General features: G+C 40.4%; 1 protein-coding gene and 1 non-coding gene across 3 annotated transcripts in view; both read left to right on the plus strand.

The window, feature by feature from the left end:
• Window positions 1-17,983, plus strand: part of LOC149233834 (GDSL esterase/lipase WDL1-like) — a 373,119-nt gene that overhangs the window by 120,699 nt on the left and 234,437 nt on the right. The gene's annotated exons all lie outside the window — the stretch shown is intronic.
• On the plus strand, window positions 917-1,070 carry LOC149233835 (5.8S ribosomal RNA). The gene has a single exon (XR_016248512.1). It is a non-coding gene; the product is annotated as a 5.8S ribosomal RNA (ribosomal RNA).

Consider the following 17,983-nt stretch of genomic DNA (forward strand, 5'->3'; position numbering starts at 1 on the left):
ATACAAGATCAAGCATGCTGCGGATGTTGATACTTACTTGCAGCAGATGGGTTTCACAAAGAGTGATGCAGATCCGAACCCATACTACATTGTTGTAAGGGATGAGCCACTCATTCTTGTACTGTATGTTGATGACTTGTCCATTACTGGGGCAAAGAGACTGATTAGTGGTTGCAAGGAGGATGTTGCTATGGAGTTTGAGATGAAGGACATTGGGTTGATGCAGTTCCCCCCTTTTTGCGAAGGCACGGGGTTGGGGAAGCTTGTTCTCTGTTTGAGCCTCCCCTTGTGAGCTGGTAGCCACGTTTGATATCTCTTTCTTTCATGTTGTTTTCTTCCCTTCTTCCTTTTGGCCCCTAGATTTACGGAGAAAAGGTGGGATTGTTGTGGATTGGTGTTAAGGAAGGACGAAACGCAGTGCGAGCTCTTTGGGTGGCCACCCTACTCCTTCTCGATCGTCGTCCCCTTCAACTCCCCCCTTTTTGCGAAGGCACGGGGCTTGGAAGGCTTGTGCTTTGTTTGAGCCTCCCCTTGTGAGCCGATAGCCACATTTGATCTCTAGTTCTTTCAACTTGTTTTCTTCCTTCTTCCTTTCGGTCCTTAGCTTTATGGAGAAAAGGGGGAATTGTTGTGGACTGGTGTTCGGGAAGGATTAAAAGCAGTGCGAGCTCCCGGGGTGGCCACCCTAGTCCTTCTCGATTGCTGCTCGATGCATTTCCCCCCTTTTTGTGAGGGTGTGGGGTTCAGGAAGATTGTTCTATGTTTGAGCCTCCTCCTGTGAGGGGGTAGACACCTTTGTTTCTCTTTCTTTCATGTGTTTTTCTTCCTTTCCTCCTTTTGGCCCTTAGCCTTACATTTGTCGTGGGGGGTGCCCCTATTCAGTGTTGTGGCGGATTTGTCGGTAATACGTGGAAACAACTCTCGGCAACAGATATCTCGCCTCTTGTTACGATGAATAACGTAGCAAAATGGGATACTTAGTGTGAATTGCAGAATCCCGTGAATCATTGAGTTTTTGAACACAATTTGCGCCTGAGGCCTTGGTCGAGGGCACGCCTGTCTGGGTGTCGCATCCCATTCAAATGCGCTCCTTGCAATATGTTAGGGAGCAGCGGAGCTGGTCGTCCGTGCCCAATGCGGTGCGGTTGGATGAAATACCTCAAGCGATGTTTCGTGGCATGCATCAACAAACGGTGATCTTGTCCCCTTGGATGGGCAGTGGGCATTCGCTGATGCGGGCTTTGTGTGGCATCGCTCGAACTTGCTTTGCTCTCTCTTGTCCTCCCATTGGGTAGGGCGGATTTAGCTCCAACTTGCGACCTCAGCTCAGGCGAGAACACCCGCTGAGTTTAAGCATATAATTAAGCGGAGGAAAAGAAGCTTACAAGGATTCCCCTAGTAGTAGCGAGCGAACCGGGAAGAGCCCAACATGAAAATCGGGCGGCAGCGTCGCCTGAATTGTAGTCTGTAGAAGCGTCCTCACTGGCGGACCTGGGCCAAGTCCCTTGGAAGGGGGCGCCTGAGAGGGTGACAACCCCGTCGGGCCGGGACCCTGCCGCATCACGAGGCATTGTCGATGAGTCGGGCTGTTTGGGAATGCAGCCCTAATTGGGTGGTAAATTCCGTCCAAGGCTAAATATAGGCGAAAGACCGATAGCGAACAAGTACCGCGAGGGAAAGATGAAAAGGACTTTGAAAAGAGAGTTAAAGAGTGCTTGAAATTACCGGGAGGGAAGTAGATGGAGGATGTTGATGCGTCTCGGTTGGATGTGGAACTCCTCAAGCTGGTACGCCGCTCGACTTGAGGTGCAAACCAACACAGGCTGCTGCATCGTCACAAGCGCGGGTGGATTACTACCTGTCGGTTTGCTGTTGCGGTGGTCTAGGAATGAAGCGTGCGCCCTTGTGGTGGGCCGTGTGCACCTGCGTGCTCGTGGTGTTGGTTGGCAGACTTGGCTTGAGGTGTGGCAGGAGGAGGGGCATATCTTTCTGGGGCAAGGGCAGTGTGCTGTGGATGTGTTGAGCATATTTCACATGGCAGACTATAGACCCTTGTCTACACCTATGATCACCAATTGGAAGACGCTTAATGCTTCAGTTTCTAGTTTGGTGGATCCCACATTGTATAGGCGCTTATTGGGTCCTAGATGTATCTGGTCAACACTAGGCCAGATATATGCTTTGTCGTGAACACACTTAGCCAGTTCGTGGTTGAACCCAGGAGGGTGTGCTGGGTAGCTGCAAAGCACATTTTTCACTACGTGCAGGGGACTGTTGATTATGGTCTGGACTGTAGGCAGGGAGATGGAGTGAGGTTGGCAGTGTACACAGATGCAGATTGGGCACGCAGTGCTTCTGATAGGAAAAGCACTTTAGGGTGTTGCTTTGGATTGGGTTTGGCAGTTTTGTCGTGGCTTAGTCGAAAGCAACTGCGCAGCGAAACACAGTTTTGCGTTTTTGGAGCCAAAAGTTAGAAGGTGAGCCAGAAAAATGCAGGTTAAAAGGATGCAAAAGTTTAACTTAGTTTATGATTTATCTGTCATCACTAGAACCCATAAATGATAATTATTTTTAATTTTTTGAGTATTTTTATTTTTTTATCAGAGTTTCAGTTTCTTGCTTGGAGCTATCAAAAAACTTGGAGCAACAATGCAAGAAACTTGGAGCAACAATGCGTTTTGGTTGCCAAGTAGTTTAAATTATTTATTTATTTATTAACTAGTAGTATGGTCTGATATTTTTAATTTTTTTCCTTGAAAATTAAAATTTTAAAACAAATCTATTGTATTTTTAAATTTCAGACCTCACCTCTAAAAACAAATCAAATGGACAACAATACTTCAGCAATTGCTCAACCTGAGGGTGAAACATTAGCAAGGGCAACAGAAAATTCTGTTTTCATCAACACAAAGAAACCCTTGCTTTAGTTTGTCAAAAAAATCACCAAGAATAAAAAGAAAAACAGTGGTGGTTCAGAGGAGTGGGCATGCAACCTTTGTGGTCATAATTTCAAGGGAAGCTACACTAGGGTTTACCATCATCTTTTGTCTATTCCTGGAGATGGAGTAAAGGCATGCACTTGTCCATTGGAAAAGAGAATTGAACTTACTAAACTTCACATGGCTGCCACAGGTGGCATTGTAGAGATGGAGGAGGACAACTCTACTGTCTTCAAAAAACCAAAAATTTTAAGCATAGAAGAAGAGTACTCTCAAAGAGAAATCAATGAAAAAGATTCAACTGATTTAGGTTCCAGTAAATCTAGTTCAAGTAAGAAAGGCAAAGTTGTTGTGGCAGAGTGGTTCAATGTGCAACACAAGAATGAGGCAGAGGATGCAGTGGCTGAATTCTTCTTTGCCAATGGAATATCATTTAATGCCACCCGTTCCCCTCAGTACAAAGAGATGATAAAGAAATTCATTGTTGCTGGTCCATCATTTCAACCCCCTGGTTACAATAAATTGAGGACAACATTGTTAGATCAATGTTGCACAAAGCGCGATCGGGATTTAATCGGCGCCGGGAAAAAAGCGGAAAAAATCGTTAAAAGCGGGAAAAAAGCGGAAAAAAGCGGGAAAAAAGCGTTTGGCACAAAAATATTCAATTTTTTTCAATTTTTTTAATATCTAAACCATCTACAACATAAAATAAATATATTGACACATAAATATGATAAAAAAACTAATATATAAGATGTTTAATATCATTTCTAGCGCTAAAATCACACATAACATTGAATCATGTCCTGAATAGTAAGTCCTGAGTCCCAACTCAGCCTCAAAATATCAACAAAAAATATGATAATGTATCTCATCATGTCATAATGTCATATACAATAAAATGAAAGTCTAATCCTATTGATTTCCTCTGCCCCTCTTGCGAGAAAATGGCACAACTTTCTGTTTCCCTCTAGATGTAGAAGCTGGTGCCTGTGCTGGTGGAAATGGCAGTGGAGTCTGACGTGCTCACCTCTTCTCCTCCTCCTCCGCGCGCAAACAACAAAATGACAAAAAAAATCGATTTTCGCCTATTAAAAGCCTGCTGCCCCGTGCCTCTGCGATTTTTTCTGTAAAAATCGCGATTTTTTCCGAAAAAATCGCTATAAAAAAAAGTCCGCGATTTTTTGGTATAAAAATCGCGATTTAATCGGGCAGAGGAAAAAATCGCGATTTTCCGATAGAATCGCGATTTTAACAACACTGTGTTAGATAAAGGGGTCACAAAGATGAAGGCGGTGATGGAAAGCTTTGAGAAATCATGGGTTGAATATGGGTGTTCAATCGTCATGGATGGTTGGACAAATATTCAACAAAGGCCTTTGTTGAACATCATTATCACCTCTCCAACTGGACCATATTTCTTAAGGGCAATTGATTGTACCGGAAAGATGAAGGATGCAACCTTTCAGTATGAGGTATTAAAAGATGCAATTGAGGAGATTGGTCCTACAAACGTAGTTCAAGTTATCACAGATGTTGCACCAATTTGTAGGTTTGCAGGGTTGATGATTCAAAGTAGGTACAAGCATCTATTTTGGACTCCTTGTTGTGTGCATGCTTTAAATAATGCACTCAAAGACATTGGTAAAATTTCTTGGATCACCCGCATTATTTTGGATGCAAGAGAGGTGAAAATGTTCATTTTCAACCACCATGTCTCTTTAGCTATTTATAGAATTTATGCAAAAAAGGAGTTCTTGAAACCAATAGATACAAGGTATGCCACCTACTATCTCCTTCTTGACCACATGCTAGAGGTGCAACATGCCTTAAAGGCCACTGTTATAAGTTCTGAGTGGTCTGCATGGGGGGAATCCAAAATAGATCAGGGAAAGAAAGTAAGGCAGTTGGTGTTGAATGATGATTGGTGGGTTGATGTGAAATACATTGTCTCATTCACTACTCCAATAGTGGAGCTAATCAGGTATGCAGATTCAGATTCCCCTTGCCTTGGGGAAATATATGAGTCAATTGATAACATGATTGGAAAGATCAAGTCCATCATTCGTCAAAGGGAGCCCTCTTTGGGGTTATTTAATGAACTCCAAAGGTTGATTGAAAATAGATGGAATAGGTTAAACACACCTCTTCATATGGCCACTTATGCACTTAATCCAAAGTGGTATGTGGAGAGGGAAGGCAAAGTTCCACCAATAGATGACCCTGAAGTGAAACAAGGCTTTATTGATGCCATAGAAAAGATGTATACATCAGAACAAGCAACCATATTTCGAGAACAATTTCTTGATTTTGCTTTGCTCAGTAGCCCCACTTTCTCTAGAGCTGCAAAGAAAGATTTGTTGGGTATGGCACAAAAAAGTCCCAGTGGATGGTGGAGGATGTATGGGGACAAAGCACCAGAAATACACACTCTTGCTATGTGTTTACTATCTCAGGTTGCTAGTTCTTCAGTTGTAGAAAGGAATTGGTCTACATTTAGTTTTATCCACTCTATTAAGAGGAATAGGCTTACCTCTAAAAGAGCAGAGAAACTAGTTTATGTGCACAACAATCTTCGCCTTCTTACAAGGAAGACTCTAGAGTATTTACAGGGACCTGCAACACAGTGGGATGTAGATCCTGAGGATGCTTCACAGATTGATGATGATGATGATGGGCCATCTATCCATACAGGATTGGTTAATGTACCATTAGATGACATTGAGCTGTAGTTGCAAAGCATTGATGATGATGGGAGAGAAGATAGTGAGGCTCAAGCATTTTCAGATAGACTTGATGTAGAAGATATGAATCTCTGAGTAGCTTCAGCCTTCATGCTACTATGGATATTGACTCATACTTCCTTTTTTGTTGTCTTGAGACATTTTGATTTTTCCATTTGGCAACTACACTAGTGACTATATTATTTTAATTTTTTCCATTTTGGTTCTTGGACTATAGTCTATAATTTATAAATTTATAATCCATGGTTTTCTAGACTCTTAATTTGAGATTTATATTTAAATTTTAATGACTTGTTCATGTTTACAACTTTATTAAATTTTAGTACTATTTACTTTTACGCTTTAACTGCTATTTAAATTTTGAAATGATTCATCATGCATCATAGAATGATTATGTAGATACTAGACAGTAGTAGATTGTAGGTTGTAACTTGTAAGTTTGTAACAAACTAATAGTACTTCTTAAGTTATGCAATGATGACGAAATTTGTTTTTGTGATGCACAATTCTCAATGACGATTAGATATTATTAGTATTAGACTTTAGTCTTTAGATTTATCATTTTAGTATTTTATTTTGTAATTTGAATTTCAAAATAGTAATAGTTCTAATTTTTATATTTTAATTTATCATTTTGATTCATGTTTATGTTGTATTACTAAATTTTATTTTAATTTTAATTTTTTAATAAATATAAAAATTAGTTGCCGCACATGTCGTCCCCTGAAAATTTGGGGGTACGCTCTAGTCGTTTCGGAAACTCATCCTTCCGCCCCCCCTGTCCCCCCTGTCCACCCCGTCCCCACAGCCAGTGCAACATAGGTTCTAATATAATATTTGATTTGATGTCTTACATGAACAAGAGACTGCTGCTATTTGTGACATGATGATTAAGCCGATACCAGATATGAGCACACTGATATGTTTATGATCTACAAAGAGTAGGATTGATCGAGAACATTGAGCTAACTCTTCCCCCCTATCTGAGCTCCTAGGGTGAGGAATTGGGATTGAGGGCTCTTGGGGTTGAGGGATCTCTAGACAATAGGGTTGTAGATGTTGATCCCTTATCTATCCCCCATAGTGCGTCTGTGATCCTTGTCTATTTTGATAAGTAGGGTATCTCCACTTATCTTGGTCTATGCAGAGTATACCCTAGTTGGCATCATACCAACAAGCTAGGCTTTTTAGGATTGTCTCGCAGTGTCTGGCCAATGAGTTGAGGAGAGTTGAGGAGGCTTGGGGGTGTGTGATCCTTACCTTTGGTAAGTCAGGTATCTCACCCAAGCTTGGATTATGATGCAGGTGTTCTACCACATGACTCTTGAGGGTCATTGTTGGGAAGATCAGTGGGAAATATGATGGGTTGAGATGTGCTCCCCTATATCACCTATTGCTCGATATGGGGTTGAAGATGTTTTGCTCCCCCATGAGATTTCGAGTTGAGATGTGCTCCCCAATGTGATTTTTGGGTTGAGATATGCTCCCCTATGTAGTTTCGGGTTGAGAATAAGCTCCCCGATGTGGTTTCAGGTTGAGATGTGCTCCCTAATATTGTTTCGGATTGAGATGTTCTCTCCAACATGATAGAGGGTGGTAGCTTAGGCTTCCCTTCGATGTCAAATTCTTCTTCTTTTAGATTCAAGAATGTTCAGCACATGAGTAGAGATGAGCAGTGATGACATTTGATGATAAGATACTTGATATTGAATATATTTTGATGACTGGATACTTGCGACGATTACATGATGCAGTTGGAATTTCTCCCTAGTTGAGAGGTAGTGTTAATTTCGCAGCTCAGTGACAAATTCCAACCATGGGACGAGATTCCTCTTTTCGAGAGGGGACCAATTGAAGCGCTCAATTTGGACAAGGGAAAGTGTATTTTTGAATTAAACCCCACGTGCATATTTGATCAGGTCGGCCCAAAAGATAAATTGGTCACCCTTGGAAGGCTAGAAATATAAGTCAAGTGACCCTCATTTGGACAATCATCTTGGATCCTTCTTCTATGCTCTTCCTTGGCTTTGGCTCGTACGGGTTTGAGGCAAATCTGTGGAGAATGGGTATGCACAAAGGTGAAATTGCTAGGTTCGAAGCTTGCATCTCTGTTTTTAGGGTTTTGGGTCTCAACTACAGGCATGTCACGGAGAAATCTCGGCTACAGCCACACGCTTGCCAGCACATACGTGCGGTTTTTCAACCGCACAGACAACACATCTTCCTTGCAGATAGAAAATAAGGGTTTTGTTTTATCAGTTGACTGTGGATTTCGCTCGTTGATTGCAGGATTCAGTAGTTGACCGCAGGCAGTGATAGTTGATTGCAGCCTTCTGAAGCAGGGTTTTGATTATTAACATTGTTGGGTTCATCTCATGAATGTTGTTTAACTGATATTGCTGGATAGGATTGTGGTTGATGATATGGATTATTGTACTCTCTTTTGTTGAATCATTTAATGACTATCTAATAAGAAGAAGAATTGAAAGGGTTTTCCCCATAGTGGATTTTTCCTTGGTCTCCGACCAATCCTGGTGTCTCTATGTGTGAATGCTTTTCTTCTATTGTTCCTTTATGTTCTGCTGCATTGATGATGATATTGTTCTTTCTATATAGTGAATTGCTAGATGTTTCTGAATTGGTCCAACTCTGTACCTCTCCAGCATTAAATTTCTTTCTTCTCTTTATTACTTTTCTCTTTCTTCGCCAGATAAGGGAATTTGTTCCTCTTGTTCCTCGAGACACCATCGGGGAGTGGCATATAGTTGCATATGTTGCTGAATAATGATGTAAATTTGAATAATGTTATGATGCTTTTAGGTGAATTCTATATATAAATGATGAAATGCAATTACAAAGCAAAGAACAATATAGCCCTAAGAAAAATTAACATATAGACATTCTAGAGCACTTGGAGGGTTGTTCTAGGATTGATTTGAGAATATTGTTTAGCCATTATGTTGGGAATCACGATTTTCGTTAGACCAAAACCCGCAGGTATTAGTCAACGATTGCATCGCCAGAGATAAGGATCCACGAGAGGTGGTTAGTCCATCTCGCAAAACATACGGGGAGCGTTGATTTATCCAATGTCCAACAATCTCCCCTCCAACGCGAGCCAAGTGTATATCAAACTCGTGATCTACGCTCTGATACCACTTGTTGGGAATCACAATTGCCGTTAAACCAAAACCCGCAGGTATTAGTCAACAATCGCATCGCCAGAGATAAGGATCCATGAGAGGTGATTATTCCATGTCACGAAACACACGGGGAGCGTTGATTTATCCAACATCTAACACATTACAGTGAGGCAGGACTTCTAGGACAATGATATTGTGACTTGACATGAATATAAGCAATTTTGATAAGGCTAGAATTGATGATGTTACTACAAGCTTGAGTAAGGAAGAATTGTATTGCAACTAGGGTTTGATATGCATCTTGCACAAAGTTAGTAGTGGTTAATATTGATAACTAGAGTTTAATGTGTAAATCAGATTTGATTGACATAGATTATGTAGCAGTTCTCTTGTATTGCAGTTTCCTTGTCTTTATTGATAGCAAAGGTGGATGCAGTCTAAAAATTGTGAAACATGGTCTGCTGACTCATAAGGGTGGCAGAGTGGTGCACGACAGGAGAGTGAAGTCTCCTTCGGGTTGGAGCTTGAGAACACTTCAGGGTGGTAGGGTGGTGCTAGGGCAGGGTGTAGCCTGCACAAGGAATTGGAGCGTCCGTCCAGTTGCAGCTGGTACACAAGGTGTTGGAGCATCTGTCAAGTTGGAGCCTGATCTAGGGCAGTGGAGCATCCTCCCAGTTACAGTTGGTAAATAGGGTTTTGGAGCATCCTAAAGGTCAAAGCCTATAAATCAGGGGGTTGGAGCCTCCTTCAATTGGAGTTGAAAACTTGATGTAATTATTTTTGAAGCCAAAGATTAAGAAGTGTTTGGTGGTTTTTGACCCAAAGGGGGTTTTCCATCTAAAAATCTCTTTGTTTACTGTCTAGATTATTGTGCATTGTTGAATGGTGTTGGTTATTGTTTATGTTGGTGAAATGTTTAAGATAATTAATGCTTTGAAAGGTTAAAAATACTAATTGATAAGAAACACCGATTCACCCCCCCTCTCAATATTTCCAACAATTTTATTTTATAAGTAAACCATGTACTGGATAAATTTTTGATCTTATGTCTATTGTATGGAATGCACATTCATTATCTATGATTTTTCTGTTGCACCATTTTTTATCGAAGATCAATTGTATAGAATCTAGATAATCATTGTATGCATTACTCATGTATGAAATGTTAATGATAATCCCCTTGGTAAATCTTTGTAATATCTATCCCAAGTGATATTGATCCTTCACAAAGATAATAGTTAGGGTTTTGTGCTAGGGCATCAAAATATCCTTACTCCTTTGTAAGATTTAGCTAATCTATCACACCCGTAAACTCCATCATCCTAAGGACTAGTCACTAGCCTTGTCAAATTGGTGATCAAAACTCATTTTATCCCTAAACTTGAATTTCACTCTTCTCTCTAATTTCAACCCTCTTAAGGATAAGCGACCAAACTAGGGCATAGTGCGAATTGGCCCAAAAGAAGAATTTTGGTTGGTGGAGGGATTCAACATTAATAGAAGGTTTGATTGCCTCAAAATAACCTTTGTTAATGGCTAATTTCTCCATTTCAAGCCCTAATTCTCTTTCTCTAAGTAAACCCTAGCTTTGCTAAGCTTCAACTTGAGGACTTTTTGAAGGTTTTCTTATGCCATTGGCTTGCTAATATTCTTTGTTGGAAACCTTTTCTTGGCTTATCGATCCTAGGATATCCCTTTAATCTTGTTGTAGCTTTCCTTGGTCTTACTAGAGGATTCAAGTTGCCTCTCTAGGCTTGATTGAGCCTTGTCCCTAAGAAGAGTCATCCTTTGTAAGCCATTTGCCACCTTATCCCTTAAACCTAAAATATCTCTCATAGTTGACCTATCTAACGAGAAGCCTCCCATTGGTGAAAGTCCATAAAGAACAGTGGGTCCAAAATCCCAAGTCAAACCATGCCCAAAATCTTAAAAGTCAATGTGACAAACAGAAATGTCTTCCCTTTGCACATGTGAACTCAGACATGCAATTTCAGAGCTGTACGAACCAATCAAGAGAAGGTGTGTTGTGTGATTGATGCCTCCAAGTGATGTGACATAAGGTCTATTTATATGTGTCCAAGGAGGTCAAATTTCCTTGCCCAGGCCGACTTGAATTTTTGTGCAAAAGTGGATTTCATATTAAAAATAATATTATTCTTTGTGCAATTAAATTCTTCCAAAGGCTAGTAGGGTCTTCTCCGGATGAGGAAGCCTTCCCAAAGGAGGGAATTTCTCCCTGAGTTGTCAAAATTCAACACATCCTTGAATAGGGCCGGAAAACATTGCCCTGGAGGTTGATGCAACTAAAAGAATGAAAACACATAAGATGGCCTTAAAGAAAGAAAAAAGAAAGTTAAAATGCAAAAGATGGTTGGGACATAAGTGAGCACATGGGAAAAAGCCTAACATGAGTTCTACCCTCCTCATTAGCCATCACTTGAGTTATGAGCACTTGAAGCTCTATCCATCAAAATGAACCCTTGCATGCCCTAACCCTGATGAACAATAAATTGCCTCAAGTGGTAAAACAAATACTATATCATAAAGAAAAATCTTTGATCCTTGAGCTATGCACCAAAATAAAAACATTATAAAGAATAAGTAAAAGGTGCACTAGAGGGGTGGAAAAAGCAGGACAAGAATGGTAACTTATGCCTCTACGATTGCTCCCTCCATTACATCAATACACTCAGGATGTGGACTCCCATTAGCTGGTCCCCTGGCCATGGCACTTGACCATGTAGTCCTTCCCCTCCATTTTGCCACTGATTAAAACTAACTCGTATGGATTGAAGGATTGACCTTAGAAATGCCACCTCCCCTTGGAGGTTAGAAGCACCTAATAGGGTTGGCTACTTAGCCACTCCTTCAAAAGTAGGAAACACCTTTATGGGACTTGGTCTAGTTAGATATTTGAAGGTGATCCCGCTTTGAAGTATTAATATGCCCTTAACGCTTAAGCATGGTCCACTTAGATGCATTTGTGATCTTAATCTTTAATGAATGGTTGCTTTCACTTGAGGTTGAATTGGTTTTTCTAGGTGGTCCAGATCAACAGAGGCATTGAGGGACCTTACTTCATATGATGCCCAGGGGGTACATTGCACTTTCAAAGAGCATGATGACTTAGCATATGCAACATTGCCCATTTATAGCTGAGCATTGGGCATTTTGAAGACGAGCAATTGATGCATATCCTAGAGCACCCCCAGGAGCTAGAATGTTGAGCTTCTCTTACTTGGCATGGAGGATTCTTGATGATGTACCAATGGACCCACCATGCCCCCAGGCTAGCCTTTGACACTACTTAATAATGCATGGTCCAGGGTAGAGATGAGGATGGTCATCTCCAAGATGATTAAGGAGGGCTTATTGCACTTGATGGAACCCCCAACGCTGGAGAGAGAAGGTACCAAGTTGCCTACTTGACACCCATGGAGATGACATGTGGCACCCACAAATAGATTTTGGATCCTTGGATCTTCTTTGAGGCTTTATTTGAGGATGTCTCCTCAAATGGAAGATGATCATGATGCTTGGAGACACTTTCAACCTATGCTTTGCCTAGTTGGAGCATTTGGAGCCATAAAAGGGCATGACATTATCACCCTTTTAGGCTTACATGTCACATGTGTGGGTGTAGTTTGGCATATTTGTTGTTAAGCTAATGGGTTGGCTTGTAACTTGTTAATTTTGTTTTTGGGACAGGTGTTCTAGTCTCAAATGGTGCCTATGAGACTAAGGAACACAAATGGATTAATTATCTTCAATACCTAGAAAATGTTTCCAAATGAAATTGTCTTAATTATATTTAATTAACCAGTTTTAATTATTTTCCTAAGTCTAACTTAGGGAAATGAGTTTGTTGGACACTTAATCTGCTAAGGGTTTTGGGTGTTGAATGTGAATAGTCAATGGAGTCCAAGAGAACACTTGGAATATGAAAACCAAGGGTCATTAGACAATGCCTAAAATGTATATCTTTGTGAATAAAATGCATTCAATGATTATCTAAATTCTTTCCACATTTTCATGTGTGTTTAACATGGTATCATAGCGAGTGAATTCCTAGCTTGTTCAAGTTTGAACAACTTGTTTTTGTGGCGTTTCTTTGCCTGTCAGTCGTGTTGCATTTTTGCTGGTCTTATCACCCAGCCTATTTCGTTGTTGTGCACCTCTGACAAGAAATGCTCCTTCCCTTAGCGATATCTGTGCTATTCTCAATGACCACCATCTCTTTGCCATTCACTTAGCCTGTCAAATTTTCTATTTTGGCTTGAGCGTTTCATCTCTTCACACCAATTTGTTCTACTCAATGCTGAACTATTCTCCACGTCAGTTTGCTCTATTCGATGCTCATTCCATGCTCTCCTTGAGTAATGCCTTTACGCTACACTATACTCTCCCCCCATGCATTATGGTGCCTTCATACGAGATTGTTGGTGTGAAACTTGCTCTCCCAAATGTTGATTCAGGGTAGCATTGGATGTGCTCTAGCCATGAAAATTGGTGGAGAGGCTAAAGCACATGATTTCTCCAAGACCCAGAAATGGTTTGGATAGATTGTACCCGGTTTGGGAGATATTAAAATAATTATTATTTTTAATGGAGTTCTTAAGTCTAAACTTAGGAAAAATAAAATAGTAATGGGTATTAATATAAAAATGGGTTAGAAGGTTCCAAAAGTCATGGATCAAGCCAAACCTAATCTTAGCCATTGATTAGAGATTTAATCTCGGCCGTTAAAGGACCAACGAGAAAAATATAAGAGGAGGGTTGAGGGTTTGTTGGAAGATACACTGAGGGAGATCGGTGAGTTCGATTTCTGGAGCGGGGTTAGTTGAGAAATTCGAACTAGTGTTTGGAGAGCAGCAAGAGGCAGTGGGTATAGAACAGAGAGTCGGGAACAACACCAGAAGATGTAACGACCTATCTAAACTAATCCACTAATATAAAGTTTTAAACTTTATATTAAAACATATATGATAAACTTTAAAACAAATATGAGTTAAACTTTAAAATAAATATGATTAAACTTTATAAATATAAATTTTAAACCTTATAAAATATATAAATTAAACTTTATAATAAAAATAAAATCAAAAAAAAGAAACACCCTTATATAAAAGGGGACGCATAAACCAAACGGGATATATATAACAAAGTACATATGACAGCAGAGGCAGAAATATCTAAGGGCCGCAGAATGCATGGAAGGCGTGTCGGAAGGAGGGAAGGCGGTGGCTGCAGGTAGGAGGGCGGCCGCCGCCAAGCCCGTAGTTAAAAACCGGAGGTCTGAACCGAGAGGGGGGGCTGGAACAACGGAGTTAGAAACCAGGAGGAGGAATTCAGCAGTGAGAGAGGTCCGCCATTGGAAGAGCTTTAATCCGTCTGAGGTTCTGGGCACGGGGGACAGTGAGCTTCTGTGAGAAGCTTACTGGATTGAGCAGCCAGTCTCTGCTCAGTCTGGCTGGGTGGAATTGGTCTCCCGGGTAATTGGAGCAAAGCAGCAGCAGCATCATCAACTTCACCAGATCAGATAACAGTTCAGGTAAGTACAAAATCAAAATTTTACGGTTACTGTTTTCCAGTTTTGATTACTACACATGGTATCAGAGCCTGTCGTTCAAACCCTTTGGGACCTCACAGGCCCTACACAACCGGCAGGGAATGAAATAGTAGCTAGTTATCGAATGAAACCGTGTTGAATGCAAAGCAGAAATCATCATTTGAAATCCATTCTGCTTTAAATTAATTTTCATTTGAACGGTTAGTGCTTCCCCACACCCGAGCCGTGGATTTAACACTCAATCGAAGCATATCATTTGTATATTTGCCTAAATTTAAATCATGAAAAGTTCGTCAATATAATAGCCATGTTCCACCAAATCAAACGCACTCACAGGACACCAAGAAGAGGAACCCATCGTAAAGCGGAAGCAAGATACACAAATTTTTATTAGATGCGTAAACCTTCACCGGTAGTGGGTACAGCCTCAACCTCAGCTCCGCGTAGCTGCAGGTATGGACTATACAGTTATCCATTGCCAGAATTAATATGAAGGTCTCAGCTCTAATTTTAGCGGTGGGAAATAGAAAATTATAGATAATACGGAACCATAAGTTGGCCTAGCCAAGACTGTTGTTGTTTCTCGAAATTTTAGAGTGAAAATAGGGAAAAATCCAAATAGTACGCAAACTATAGACAGCGCCGAGGTTGCTTCCGTTCATGAGATTTCTTACAGATTAATTTTACAATATTTGGATTAAATTTACATTAAAAAAAAAAATATCGGAGTTTTTAAATTAAATTAAATTCATAGCTTTTTAATTAAATTTCATATTGGAGCTTTTACTCTTTCATGTGATCATTCTATTTTGGACGTGCACGGGATTTATTTGATCTAAAAACAGATTAAATTTTCATATATGGGTATGGCATATGTTCGCTTTTAAATTTACATCTTTCATTTATTTATATTTAGGATAAATTATAATTACAGTCTATTTCCCTTTTAAATTTTATTTGTAATTGTTATTTTATATATATTTTTTGTGTGTCTGTTTTCTTTTGTTGGCCGATTCTATTTGGATGAAACTTAGATACGAAATGGACAGATGGAAACGAGACCTACGATTTGGGATTTCCATGAGGCAATTCAAGAAGGTCTGATTATCTATTATCTGCGGCCTAGTGAGCAGTTTCGAGGATCAGAAGCAGCATTCGTTGGGCATATCTATGGCCATTCAGCACTTTTGAAAACTGAATTTGAAGCTAGCTTAAACATTACATATTGTCTCTACGTCCTAAAGATTCGATTCCAGATCAAATGCTATGGTGTTCGCTATATTTTATTAAGTTCCAGCCCTATGCCTTCTGAGTTTCAGCCTCTCTATTACAAGGGTTGACTGTGTTATAGAATCCATATGCAAGCCTGTGTAAACCATGCAAAATTAGTCATTCAGTTGGTCGAGCTTCTAGTTTCATCTCAGTGACCTGTTGTCAAATCAAATGTTTGGTGGTTTTCTTGTTAGTGTTCCAATCTGAAAGGATAGTTTGGCCTTGAAGATTATAGTGAATTGACCCTATTTTACTTCATCAGCGTATACATTGAAAATTCTCATGTAGCAGTATAGTTTAGTGCTTGTTCTCTGAGGGCTATGCGCTGCCCACCTGTAGCCACTTGTGCACTTGTCTGAAGTATGTCTCGATTTCCTTAAGAAGCCCTAACCAGTGTTCTTGAAAGTTCTGAAGCCTATGTTTGTGCTACAATCCTAAGCAAAACTCTGATAGTTTCTAGCAGCCCTGATCTGAAGAATATAATATTAAATTGAAGGCTTGAAGATTGCTAAAGCACAGACTTGTGAACCCAGTAAATTCAGTATACTCGCATCTCTATTACTGTCAGTTGTCACAGATTGTCAAGATCTTTAGAAGGTACTGGTGTTGTTGAGCAGAACATTAAAGAAGACATCTTTAGTGGCATTCTTATACCAGTACATCTGAGGTATGATCTGGAAGATATATCAGCAGATTGAAGGCACAGCCGTGGAGGACAAACCCCTGAAGTATCCTCAACAATGAACCTCTGCTAGGGTTTGCATTGCAAGTATCATGATACTGTATCAGTATGATGCCTAGACGCTTTGTTTAATGCTGCTAAATATGCTTTGTTGATACCTAGATGCTTTAGGTTAAGAGAATATTCTTCTTCGGCAAAAACAAAACTTGCCGTGTTTCAACTAAAGGAAAGTGCCTTGATTTGGTGGGGAAATCTGGAAAAGCAGCTGCACCTTACATCGGATAATGTCCCTTGGGAACTACTTGAGGAAAGGTTTCGCGCAAAGTATTTACCTCCATACTTTCAACAACAGCAAGCCAGAGCCTTTCATACATTAATTCAGGGAAATAAAACGGTGGAAGAGTACGAGATAAGGTTTATGGAGCTTGTAAAATACATTCACTACTTAGATTCTGATGAACGTCAAGCTGAACGCTTCATATTTGGGTTAAATCCTCGCATCAGAGCCTTGGTAAGCATGTGGAAACCATCATCAGTAGCCGAGGCAGTCGAATGCGGTCGTTATGCAGAAGAGCACCTTGGAATCAAAAAAGATATGGGGCCAGCAGGGCCTTTACAATTAGGATTTCCAGAAAAGACTCCCCGAAACTTCTTCAAAGGAGATAGCTCGAGGCCACCTTACGGTAACAGGTTTACCCCAAGAAATATAGGGACAAGAGCTCCCACGGCAGTAAACACTATAGCCGCGGAATCATCAAACACCAGTCCATGGACATCTCGAGGGACTGCCAGTAGAGGAAGAAATTCGAGAGGAATCAACATGAGAGGACGAAGCTCATTCTCTAGAAATTCACGTCTTGATTCAAGAGGATCAACGCAGCTTAATTGTTGGGGATGTGGGGGACTGCATTTTCAACGTGACTGCCCAGAAGCTTCATCGAATATATTGCATAGGACTGGAAAGGAGCCGATATCAAACAATCGAGGTAATCATAGAATTCATGCAGTAGTCAACCACGACCAAGCAGCCCATCAATCCACTGTAGTGGAATCTTCAGGTATTATCAATGGTATAAAACTCAAAATCTTATTTGATACTGGTGCCACAGATAGTTTCATTTCGTCATATGCATTAAACAAATGTGGGTTGGCAGCTCGTAGACAAAATGATTTCCATCAAGTGGAAATGGCCTCAGGAGAACTCCAAACCGTGGGCTTGAGTGTGGATCAATGCAAAATCGATCTAGGGGTCTGTACGACTAAACTAAAAGTTTATGTCACAGCCTTAGGAACGTATGATCTTATCATAGGTATGGATTGGTTGGAAGCTTACCAAGCTTGGGTAGACTATTATGGGAAAAGGATTCTAGGTATAAATGATGAAGGAGAAGTAATCCAAATTCAAGGAATCAAGAGGGAAGTTTCTTTACGCTACATTTCAGCAATGCAGATGAAGCGTTGTTTAAGGAAAGGTTGTCAGGCTTATGTAATTCAAGAAGTAAGCCAAGGAAAAGGGCCATCCTTAGAACAATATCCGGTGTTAGCCGAATTCCCGGATGTATTTCCAAAAGAACTACCTGGATTACCCCCGGTAAGAGAATTGGATCTCACTATTGAATTAAAACCAGGTACCC

The sequence above is a fragment of the Pinus tabuliformis genome, chromosome J (genome assembly GCF_031772625.1).
Source record: "Pinus tabuliformis cultivar Carrire ecotype Pingquan chromosome J, CPIR1, whole genome shotgun sequence".
NCBI classification, from domain to species: domain Eukaryota; kingdom Viridiplantae; phylum Streptophyta; class Pinopsida; order Pinales; family Pinaceae; genus Pinus; species Pinus tabuliformis.